At 41.4% G+C, this 12,853-nt stretch overlaps 1 protein-coding gene across 2 annotated transcripts in view; it reads right to left on the minus strand.

Annotated features, from left to right (window-relative positions):
- Positions 1-12,853, minus strand: part of zfyve9a (zinc finger, FYVE domain containing 9a) — a 129,737-nt gene that overhangs the window by 93,518 nt on the left and 23,366 nt on the right. The window contains exon 3 of one of the 2 annotated variants that reach the window (XM_070886871.1): positions 1,983-2,049. The exons of the other annotated variant lie outside the window; for it this stretch is intronic. The gene's annotated coding sequence lies outside the window, so the exon portion shown is untranslated. The remainder of the gene's footprint in view (positions 1-1,982; positions 2,050-12,853) is intronic. 2 annotated transcript variants of the gene reach the window in all.

Genomic DNA, 12,853 nt, shown 5'->3' on the forward strand with positions numbered 1-12,853 from the left:
ACAATGCAACTGATTTACTTTTCTGAATCCATGGAACACTACCAGATTAATAATAATCCAGATGTAACTTTGTTACAGGTCCTGTGATCTACACAGTCTCATTCTATTTTCCTCTATTTGAAATGGACTATTGTTGCATGCAAATGTGTGTCAATTACAACAAAGCCAAATGTGCTGACCTCTCAAAGTTCTAAGCAGATCAGGTTTTCTTAATCCGTCCACTGGGATTTTGTGGGCTAAGTGTTCTAGTTTATAGCCCTCAGCTGGGTTTCTGGATCCATTCAACTACTGCATTGAGTCCATATATACAGTTCCCTTAATGAGAGTTAAAATGATAAATGCACTCCAACCAAATCATTTAAAACCCAAATCCATGTCAGAGTTACTGCATCCCTCCTATGATACAGAAAGTCCATTCCAGATTTGCACGGATATTAAACATCTACAGCAGGAACACACGTGACAAACCCAGAGGCCCAACACCTGCAACCACCTCTTCCTTAAATTGGAGCCCATCCAAGATAACTGTAAATAAAATATCACTGACCTGGTCTCTGCAGCAACTTATCCCAAAGCAGCCCTCCACAATTCACACAAACTGCTGAAATAAAACCAAGCGGCACTCTTGCCCAAGAAAAACAGCTTTGGCCCTTCCCAATACACAACAGCTCCAGTAACCCAATTCAGCAAGCAGACGCAATCAACGAACAAGAATATTCCCACAAAACAAGTCTGACTGCGCTTTTAAAACGATGATGACGCGACATTCTTCCAAAAAGCTTACATTGACAAAATGATAGCCATGCTATAAAAGACTTTCTACTCACCTCAGTGAAAATGGTTACACCTTCAGTTACAACAGCACAGATCATCAGCCTTTACTGAGCTACGACACAGAAGTCATGAGCGTGGAAACGTAGATAGTATTTAAAGGAAGTAGAACCTGTACTCAGTGTAAAAAGCCCAGAACATACCAGTAATCTGAAGCCATTTTGGGGATAACAAACCAAGGACAAACATTCTACCCAAGATATATTCTGGATCATTTATGAAACCCATCAGAAACATTCAGAATTTAGAGTCTATACCTATGGTACAAAAAGCAGAGAATAGCTACTAGAATTTAACTGACTTTTCAGAGAAACACATAACTTGAACAAATCTGGAGTCTAGAAAGACAAATGTCACAATTTACTCTTTTCTAAAGAACTAGAATTTCTGGTACAACCAGGATGATAGTCTATGGACCAGGGTGCCCAAATAGTTGTTTTACAGTAGTCAATAAACGAGACCATGTTGGAACAATTGTTTCGGCAAGAAAATGTATGAAATGGTAGAATTTAAGATTGTAAATGCAAAATATGGTCATTTGTCCAAAAGCTGCTTATTCTTATATGGAACACCAGAAAGAACAATGATATATTTTGGTGTGCCTAAGAGTACAGATGTTGCAAAACTAGTTCTGTTGGAGATGAAATACAAGAGTACTAAAATATTCATGCAAAAATCCTATTGTGTTACCAAGGACTTATTACAAGCAAGATTTGTTTTCTTCCTTCTCATTCCATTTTTAAAAAGTTAATTTAAATATTTTTTTAATCATCTGGTAGAACCAAGTCTTTTAAATGTAATTTTCACTGGCATACTGAAAATCTAATGCTTTGTTACAGACTACCCCTATACCTTCTTAACTAATTTGCAGCTCAGTGCCACATTTTCTCACTGCATTAAAAATAGTCGTAGCAAATTCAAAATCATTCATACTTTCAGAAATCAGTATCTAAGAAATCCCATACTAAACACAGGCCTAACACGCCACTCATTTGTACCAAACTGCTACAACACACCACATGGACTGCAGCAGTTAAGAAGGTGGTTCACCAACACATTCTCAAAGGTAATTAGGGATGGGCAATAAATGCTGGCCTTGCCAGCGACACCCACATCCCATGAATGAATTTTTTAAAAATCTTACTGCTTACCAAACTCCCTACTTTTGAAGTAGTCATCAAGGATGTGCTGCACCTGAACTGGGCCGAGACCACGGTCCTGGTGGAAGGAATAAATAGAACTGTAGAAAGAACTTTAAACTAGCAAAAGGGGAGGATAGTTTGGGTTGAAATAATAACCTATAAAAAGGTACTTACAACCCAGAAACAGACCATTCGGCCCAACAGGTCCATGCCAGTGTTTAGGCTCCACATGAGCCTCCTGCCACCCTTCATCTAAACCCAACATATCCTTCTATTCCTTGCTCCCTCATGTGCTTATCTAGCTTCTCCTTAAATGCACCTATGCTATTTCCCTCAACTACTCATGTGGTACTGAGTTCCACATTCTAACCACTCGTGGTACAGAAATTTCTCCTGAATTCCCTTTTGAATTAGTTAGTGACCATCATATAATTATGGCAAATACAAAAGCGAAATACTGCAGAATGCTAGAATCTGAAATAAACACAGAACACAAAAAAAAAGTGTCAGACCTGAAACGTTAACTCAGTTTCTCTCCATAGATGCTGCTTGACCTGCTGAGATTTCCAGCATTTTCTGTTTTTATTTTATATGTATGGCCCCTCATCATCATAAGCATTCCCTCTTAATAAAAAATTGAGTCCTTAGGTAGCTGAACAGTCCAATACGAGAATGAGAACCACAGTCCCTGTCACAGGTGGGACAGATAGTCGTTGAGGGAAGGGGTGGGTGGGACAGGTTTGCCACACGCTCTTTTCGCTGCCTGCGCCAGATTTCTGCATGCTCTCGGCGATGAGACTCTAGGTGCTCAGCGCCCTCCCGGTTGCACTTCCTCCACTTAGGGTGGTCTTTGGCCAGGGACTTCCAGGTGTCAGTGGGGATGTTGCACTTTATCAGGGAGTCTTTGAGGGTGTCCTGGTAACATTTTCTCTGCCCATCTTTGGTTCGTTTGCCATGAAGGAGTTCAGAGTAGAGCGCTTGCTTTGCGAATCTCGTGTCTGGCATGCAAACAATGTGGCCTGCCCAGCGGAGCTGATCAAGTGTGGTCAGTGCTTCAATGCTGGGGATATTGGCCTGGTTAGGACGCTAATGTTGGTGTGTCTGTCCTCCCAGGAGATTTGTAGGATCTTGTGGAGACATCGTTGGTGGTATTTCTCCAACGACTTGGTGTCTAGTGTGCATGGTCCATTTCTCTGAGCCATACAGGAGGGCAGGTATTACTACAGCCCCTAGTTCTGGTCTCGTTCATAAGTGGAAACATCTTCTCTACGTCGACCAAACCTTTTCATAATCTTAAAACCTCTATCAGGTGATCCCTCAGACTTCTCTTTTCTAGAGAAAAGAACCCCAGCCTGTTCATTCTTTCCTGACAGGTATAACTCTCAGTTCTAGTATCATCCTTGTAAATCTTTTTGCACCTTCAGTACCTTTATGCCCTTTTTGGAATATGGACAGCAGAACTGTTCACAGTGTTCCAAGTGTGGTTTAACTAAGGTTCTATACAAGTTTAACATAATTTCTCAGTTTTTCAATTCTATCCCTCTAGAAATAAACCCGTGCTTTGTTTGCTTCTTTAATTAACCTAAACACAAGTAAAAAGGGAGAGTGTACAAAGAGAAAACAACAAATACTCGGAATAGAAAAGGTTATAGAAGTAATAAAATACCACTTGCTTCAACAGGCAAGATGCACAGCATCAGGATCTAGTGACTTAAACTAGGGTTCTGCTAATTGTTCCAACCACAACCACCCCCCCCTCCCACCCCAAACCAAATCCCTTGTTATTTTTCCATATTCCTCCAATACACTTGCATTCTTACTTTAATTTTTTTTTTAAAGAAAATATTAATCCACCATATCTTCATCTTCCAAATGATTTTATATAATCTTGAGTCTTTTATTCCATATTCTCCTTTAACCCTTCAAATCATTTTCTCCTACCCACTACGCTATAATCCTCATGACTGTCTTAGCTGTTAGTGTCATTAGCCTCCCTTTTAAGTTTGTTTAGTTTTAATCTATTTATCCAAGGATAATTCTATGCTTTGATGAACCCTTTGGAATATATCAATTTCTATTCAATGCCTTTCACATTTAAAGTTCTACATCAAAACTTATGAAATGCCCCCTTAGTCTCAGCCAAGTTTATTTCCCTCAGCTGTTCAACAGGCTCCTTGACCATGTTCATCCAGCCCAGTCTATAGTCTCAAGTTGGGGGGAAAAAGATTCCATGGCACTATTTTGAAGAAGAGCAAAGGAGCAATCCTCAGTGTCCTGGCCAATATTTATCCCTCAACCATCATCACAAACAGATGATCTGGTCATTATTGCATTGCTGTTGTGGGAGCTTGCTGTGCACACATTGGCAGCCACATTTCCTACATTATAACAGTGACTACACTTCAAAAAGTACTTCATTGACTGGCTGTAAAGGGCTTTGGGATGTCCAGTCGTCGTGAAAGGCACTATATAAATGAAAGTCTTTCTTTCGTTCCCACTTGTCCTCACCTTCCACCCCATTGAAGTACCTGCGGCCAGAGTTTGGCTGGAACTTGTTACACAGGGGTCACAGAAGGTGGAATGTTTATTCGTCCATGACATTGATGTTTGTTTTAATGGGTATAGAAAGCAGGGGGAGGTTATAGACAAGCAGCTCAGGGATGAGGAGATCAGAGCAATGCAGCAGTGAGGTTTCTTTAGCGCATCAGCTAAAGTCACAATTTAAATCAGAGGCTCTGGCAAAGTAGCACACCATATGATTCTAGGGATTTCCTAGTTTAAGGGAGGCCTGGATAGCACAAATTGAGGGGAGCTGGAGAAGGTGCAGCTTGGCAGCCATGCCTGAAAGTTCAAGGAAAGGCAAAGAGAAAGCTCACCCCTTTCCTCACAAACTGAATTTAAAAGGGCACCATATCTGGCAGTGTGTGTTATGTCACCCAGGAAATGTACCACACATCATGCAGCACTTTACACCTCTTTCCAGCTTTTGTGGAAAAAATAAATCACAGGTTGGTCATTAACATACATGACTTTTATCCACTATCCACCCCTTCCAGTTCTGTTCATTATTACAAAGGGCCTAGTTTCATTTAGTTCTTAATGTTAAACCTATCCTTTTTTCAGACATGAGTGTACCTACTGTGAATTTCCAGTATTTTTGCTTTTATTCCAGGAACCATGCATGTTCTGTACTGACAATACAAAATATGTTGTCCAAATTCCATATGGATTTGCATCCAAGTTGGCATTGTTGCATTCAATTGTGCAAATAAAGAATCCCTCATGGAATTTTTGAATGCAGAGGAATTTGAAGAATGATAAGACTTGACCTTCATAGTTGCAAATTGAATATTTTTCTCTCAATGGACTTCAGGGAAATTCTATAGTGTACAGTTGAGGATTTATTAAATCCATTTAATCTTTTTTGCTGCAAGCAAGTTTTTAAAAAAATGCTTACAACAGAGTAATCTGTGGCCCCTACAGGCACGTATGCACCCGTAAGGGCCGCGCGAAGTGCACGTGCGAAAACCTAGAACTTATGATCTGTCAAGATTCTTGACAGATTATCCACATCCGAGAAAAGGGCATGTGTGGACGGAGAGTTGAACTATTTGTCCAACTTCTGCCCAGCGAATGCCCATTAAATTCTTACACCTGGTAAAAGCAGGCACAAGGCCTGCCTTTACCAGCATAAGAGTTTAAATTAACAAAAATATTTAAACATTAAAAAACCTGTGCAATAAGATATGGATATTTTTAGCCCATAAATCACATTTTTGTTTTAAATATTTAATTAAATGGCACTTGATGTGTACATGTATTTTTTGGGGGCACTCCCATTCATGCTTACAGGGATTCCGCACATACAGGATCCCCATAAGCATGAATGGGGATTCACTTCTTTCATTCGTTGGACCAGCCCACGTGATCCCAGAGACGCTTACGAACCACATGTGCCCCGGGGACACGTGGGCTTGTACCCGCAGGTACCTGGAGAGGCCCAGGACCACAAGTCTCCATGCCTCCCGAACCACCAGGTACGCGGGCATCTTATTTGCGGATCGGATGCATTTCCCCGCGGAATGCCTCCAACCGCAAATTCAGCGCCAATATCTAGAAAAATCACATGCTAGAAATCTGAATTAAAAATGGAAAACTAGAAGTGCACAGCACTCTGACAAACCTACTGTGCCTTTCCAGTTTTTATTCCCAGCAAGTTTATTCTGGAAATCATGTAATTCAATCAAGAGTAAACTGTAGATTATAGAAATACAGCGGAAGACATGGGAAAGGCAAAAACAAGATCTTAGATGACAGGATGGGAAAATAGTCTATTTCTGATTAATGCAATTAGAATTATAATCATAGATTTGCAAACATAATTGTTATGTATGTAATCCTATGTAACCAGCATCCTACTGGTGTATAATGAAAGCATCAAGGGTGAAGAGCCACTTGGTGCAGAGAGTTCAGTAATGAAGATACCTGTACGATGGATTTGAGGTCAGTGAGTGTGATTTGGGCATTGTAAGTAATTGAATATGTATGAGTTAGGAAGAGGAAGAGGAAGCGGAAGAGGAAGCGGAAGAGGAAGCGGAAGAGGAAGCGGAAGAGGAAGCGGAAGAGGAGAAAATAAGAATCCCGATGGTCATGCACTTTTAACACAAGTGCCACGCATAATAAAAATCACAGCTGAAAGTACTCACATACCCACACGCACCTGTGTCATTTGAGGCAAAGTGAATTCCTTGGTCTACACCCCCAAAACTTTAACCCCTTTCCCTTTTACAAATGTTAATAAATCTGCTGTGCATTTCCAACATTTGAGATTTACAGTTTTCTTAATTGGGTTTCAAAACTGCTGCTTAAATGAATGTAAAAGAGACCTTGCTAAATGATCTCCCCACCTTAGCAACTGCGATTCATTCCAGTAAGCTGAAATTCTTACTATTGCAAATTACTATTTAACGCAGTTGCAAACAGCAAGTAAGAGTTATTAAAATAAAGTTTACCCACTTCATATAATTTAGTAACACTTCTGACATCGTTAATGCTTCTATAAACAACATTTGCTAATAGGCAACACCTATTTTTCCAGTTATTCCTATTTGCTCGCAAGGTGGCACTGTAATCACTCTCAGCCTATTACAACAAACACTGTTAAAAGATGTAACATTTGTTCCAACTAACTGAGCAATACCAGAGGGACAGATGCATATCGATGGATAAATAAATTGATCAAGCAAAATCTGTGATACCAAACTGGCGGGAGTAACAAACTGCCAAATGCAGAAGACCATAGGTGGCCATAACAGGCTAGGAGAATCGGCAGATTAATAAATAAAATAGGTAACACCTTTTAGAAACCAGAATGGAAATATTTTAGTTAAATTTCTCAGTGAAAACACGGGGGGGGGCGAAATTGCCCCTTTCCTTAAGGCCTGTTACCACCGCAAATCGGTGACCACGCTGTGGAGGGGAATGGCCTCCAACTTTTGGTGGAATGGCCGCTGCTAGCCCAATTGCCCTACTGAGTTTTCCCGACGGTGCCCCAGTCTCCCCCGCCTCCAGACCGCTCCGCTGCTGCCGATTGGTGTTTAGCACCAATTCATCGTACGCACCGCCGATCTAACCCTACCCCCCCCGCAACCCCAACAGCTACATTTCCCTCCGAAAATCTTCGGCCCACCGCGCGGTGCCAAAACAAGCTTTCACCCAGTGGTCCAGTGAGGCTGTGGCCTTTTGCAGCAGTGGTGCGGCTTCCCTGAAAGTCTGGAGTGCCACGCTGTTGGCCCAGCCAAAATCCTCCCTGGTGGCCCAGTGGGCCAAAGTTTAAAAAGCATGGATACTCTCCCCTTTAAGTGAAGGGGAGAACCGTGGTGACGCGGCGCCATGGTGATGTCATCACGGCGGTGAATACGCACCGCCCCCAACTTCTACCCCTCAGTTGCTGTCACCGCCGCGTTTTTGCCCCTTGAATGTAGTCACCCCCCACCCCCATGACTGATTTCCGGATTAAAAACAAAAAAAAACAAGAGCGGAATTTCCCAAAAGAGTTGACCGGAACTGCAGCTGCGGTAAAAAAAAATCAAAACGAACCTTAAAAAAACCTAGTGCAAATTGATTGGGGAAACTGGGGATTTTTAAGTTTTGCCAGAAAAAGCAGCCTACTCCAAAAAAAAAAAGAAGAGCAACTCCTGGCCAAAATTGAACCCTATAGGAGGGAGAAAGCATGCACATATTTACCACAATTGTGTTACAAATGAGGGGTCCAGAGCAACTAGGGCTATGTTCTCAAACTTAGATTGAGGAAGATATTAATACAAGCATTTAAAATGATAAAAAGAAACAAATTAAGCATAGATAATTTCCACTGGTAAACCATGATCTCAAGATAAGCATCCTATCAAAAAGGAGTATAGAAACATTTTCAGTTTTCGAAATGTGGATTGTTTTGCCACAACTGGTCATCGTTGAAAAAAAATGCTTAAAGCATTCAAAAGGATTTGGAGAAGTACTTTAAATTATTAAAAAAAGGAAAATGGGACAGTTTAAAATCAGCTCCCTAAATTTAATACAGGCTAGAAGGGTTGAATGGCTGCCTTTAATGCCAACATTTATATTTTTCTATCAAGGTGAAAAGAAGAAAATTAAATGCGTAACAGTTGCTTTTTTAGTGATGGGAGAGGGGGGGCAGAAGTAACTAAATTTTTGAAGTGAAGCTACTAAACAGTTAAAATTGCTCCTAAAAAAGTAACCAGTTAACCTTACTCCTTACAATTAGAAGGTTGAAGTCTGGCCTTAAAGCAAGGCTAGGATAAATCACACAATGCTTGTGGCATCAAGGTTAATTTTTTGTTATACAAAAAAAAAAGTGCATGCCCAAAGCATTACTCCGTACTTAAGAGTCCTTAGTTGCCACCCACATGAAGTTCAAACCAATTTGTACACAGAAGCTCAAATGGAAAAGAATACTTTATCCTCACCTGCAAAAAGACACACCATATATAAAACTCTTCCACTTTCCAGCCAAGAAATTGTTACGGTCAAGGTTTGTATTCTAGATGCTGTGGCTGGTTCCATGCTCCACCTTACATGTGTACGCAAGAATCCTTTACTTTAAACTCCAAATAATTATTTGTAATTAGTATATAATAGCGCATTTTGCAATCTGTTAAGGTCATACATCAATATGAAAAAAAACTAAAATCCAGAATTTATTATTGGATTGCAAATAAATTGTGCTGATTTTATGAACTCTTCAGATAATGAAGCAGTCCATGCCCATGTGCAGCAAGACCTGGATGACATTCAGGCAAGTAACATTTGCGCCACACAAGTGCCAGGAAATGACCATCTCCAATAAGAAAAAGTCTGATCACCGTTCCTTCACATTCAGCAGCATTATCAGCTATGAATCCCCCACCATCAATATCCTAGGGATCACCACTGACCAGAAACTTAACTGGACCAGTCACTTAAATATTGGCTATTCTGTGGAAAGTGACACCTCCCAACTCCCCAAAGCCTTTCCACCATCTACAAGGCGCAAGTCAGGAACGTGATGGAATACTCGCTACTTGCCTGGACGAGGCTAGCTCCAACAACACTCAAGAAGCTCAACACCATCCAGGACAAAGCAGCCCGCTTGATTGGCACCCCATCCACCACCTTAAACATTGACACCCTCCACCACTGGTGCACCATGTCTTCAGTATCTACCAATGTTCCCTCTTCAAAAAAAATGTTCATGCGCAATCGATTTGAATTTGCTGCGCGGCCACACATGCGGTATCGCTTCCAGTGGCAACAGCTGGTGAGCGGCCTGTGTGGGACCTCCCAATTGATGCGCGACCGCACCTGGGCAAGTCAGGGGTAGTATTGATGTCTACCATCTGCAAGGTGCACCCACTGGTAAACAATCTGGTATCTACTTCCCTAATTAGAACACAAGAATTACAAGCAGGATTAGGCCATACGGCCCTTCGAGCCAGCTCTGATATTCAACAAGATCCTGGCTGATCTTCGCTCTCAACTCCACTTTCCCACCCGATCCGCATATCCCTCAACTCCCCTAGAGTCCAAAAATCTATCTATCTCAGCACTGAATATGCACAATGATTCAGTATCCACAGTCCTTTGGGGTAGAGAATTTATAATACAACAAGAAATAGGAGCAGGAGTAGGCTACACAGCCCCTCGAGCCTGCTCCGCCATTTAATATAATCATGGCTGATCCGATCATGGACTCCGGTCCACTTCCCTGCCCTCTCCCCATAACCCCTTATCATTTAAGAAACTGTCTATTTCTGTCTTGAATTTATTCAATGTCCCAGCTTCCACAGCTCTGAGGCAGCAAATTCCACAGATTTACAACCCTCAGAATAAATTTCTCCTCATCTCTGTTTTAAATGGGCGGCCCCTTATTCGAAGATCATGCCCTCTAGTTCTAGTCTCCCCCATTAGTGGAAACATCCTCTCTCATCCACCTTGTCAAGCCCCCTCAATCTTATACGTTTCGATAAGATCACCTCTCATTCTTCTGAATTCCAATGAGTAGAGGCCCAACTACTCAATCTTTCCTCATAAGTCAACCCCTTCATCCCCAGAATCAACCTAGTGAACCTTCTCTGAACTGCCTCCAAAGCAAGTATATCCTCTCGTAAATATGGAAACCAAAACTGCACACAGTATTCCAGGTGTGGCATCACCAATACCCTGTATAGCTGTGGCAAAACTTCCCTGCTTTTATACTCCATCCCCTTTGCAATAAAGGCCAAGATTCCATTAGTTCCTGATCACTTGCTGTACCTGCATACTATCCTTTTGTGTTTCATGCACAAGTACCCCCAGGTCCCACTGTACTGCAGCACTTTGCAATCTTTCCAAAGATTCATAACAAACCCCGCCCCTCCCACTGAGTGAAGAAATTCCTCCTCATCTGTCTTAAATAGCCGACCCCTTATTCTGAGACTATGCCCCATAGTTCTAGACTCTCCAGCCAGGAGAAACCACTTCAGCATCTACCCAGTCAATCCCTTTCAGAATGTTTGTGAAATCACCTCCCATTCTTCTAAACTCCAGAGAGTATAGGCACAATCTATTCAATCTCTCCACATTAGGACAACCCCATCACCCCAAGAATCAATCTAATGGACCTTCGTTGCATCACCTCCAGGGCAAGTATATCCTTCCTCTGATAAGGAGCACAGTATTCAGGTGTGGTCTCACCAAAGCCCTGTACAATTGTAGTAAGACTTCCTTACTCTTGTACTCTAACCCCTTCCAGTAAAGGCCAACATGCAATTTGCCTTCCTAATCGCTTGCTGTACCTGCATGCTAACTTGGTTTCCTGCACGAGAACACCGAAATCTCCCTGACCACCAACATCTAATAGTTCCTCGCCATTTAAAAAATATTCTGGTTTTCTATTCTTTCTACCAAAGTAAATAATCTCACAATTCTCCATCTGCCACCTTACTGTCCACTCACTTAACCTGTCTCTATCCTTTGCAGGCTCTTTGTATCCTCCTCACAGCTTACTTTCCTATCTAGCTTTGTATAGTCAGCAAACTTGGATAAGTTACCCTCGGAGTTTTCAACCCTCCCTTAAATGGCACAACATAGATCAGGATTTTATTATATATAGAGAATTACAGCTGCAAACTTGGTCTCACTCCTGCTTTGCAAAAGTCAACTACAAAAAAGGCCAATTAAATAGGTGGCAGCAATGTAATTTCTTGGTGTACAACGATATTTTATTATAAGTCAATTTACCTTCATTACATTAGTTTTAGAAAATAACATTGATTCTTAAGCACACTTTAATTATGCATTACTAGGAACTAACAATTTAAAAAGTCTTGTAGCTCAGAGCACAGTTCTGCTGCATGCTGCCTCAAACTGAAATTCCACAGGTGATGCATGGAACTTCATCTCTAGTTTCAGGTACGTACATAAACTTTTGTGGTTAGTATTCTTCATACCTTCAATTAATTTAAGCCTTATTACTCGTACCCAACCATTATTCTATCCACTACATAGATTTGACTATATTGATTTGAATGCCAACAATTTTGTTTTACTGTTAAGCATGTTTTCTAAAAGTACCAATTTTTGCATTGTTAACAGGTAAAGGAATGTGCAAAATGAACAATGCAATATACTTTACTTGCATAACTACAAAAATAGTTTCATAGTTTTACATAAGTAAACTACATATTTGCACTAAAAGACCATATCTGTTCCCTAGTTTCAGATACACAAAGTAACTTACCAAGATTTGTAAAAATACACCTTACTAGAGTTACTGAAAATTGGAAAGATCAAAGCCAGTCTTCAGTCCCTGCCACAAACCTTGTTCCCTAGCCAATGACTCTATCCCTCTCCTTGGCAAATGTCTGAAGCTGAACCAGACGGTTCAGAACCTTGGTTTCATATTTGAGCCAGAGAGGAGCTTCCGACCACATATCCACACCATCACCAAGGCCACTTTCTACCTCTATCACCCAACTCCGCCCCGGTCTCAGCTCGCCTGCTGCTGAAACCCTCTGTTACGTCTAGACTTCACTATTCCAATGCAGTCCTGGTCAGCCTCCCATTTTCTACCCTCTGTAAACGAACTCATCCAAAACTCTGCTGCCCGTGTCCTAACTCGCACCAAGTTCGGTTCACCCATCACACCTATGCTGGCTTCCGGTTAAGCAACGCTTTGATTTTAAAATTCTCATACCCGTTTTCACATTCCTCCACACCTCAGTCATCTCTTCCAGCCCTACAACCCTCATATCTGCAGTCCTCCAATTCTGTTGTCTCTTGAGCATCCCCGATTTTATTCACTTCACCATTGGCAGCTGTGCTTTCAGCTGCCAAGGCCTTCA

This window comes from Pristiophorus japonicus, chromosome 8 (genome assembly GCF_044704955.1).
Source record: "Pristiophorus japonicus isolate sPriJap1 chromosome 8, sPriJap1.hap1, whole genome shotgun sequence".
Lineage (NCBI taxonomy): Eukaryota > Metazoa > Chordata > Chondrichthyes > Pristiophoridae > Pristiophorus > Pristiophorus japonicus.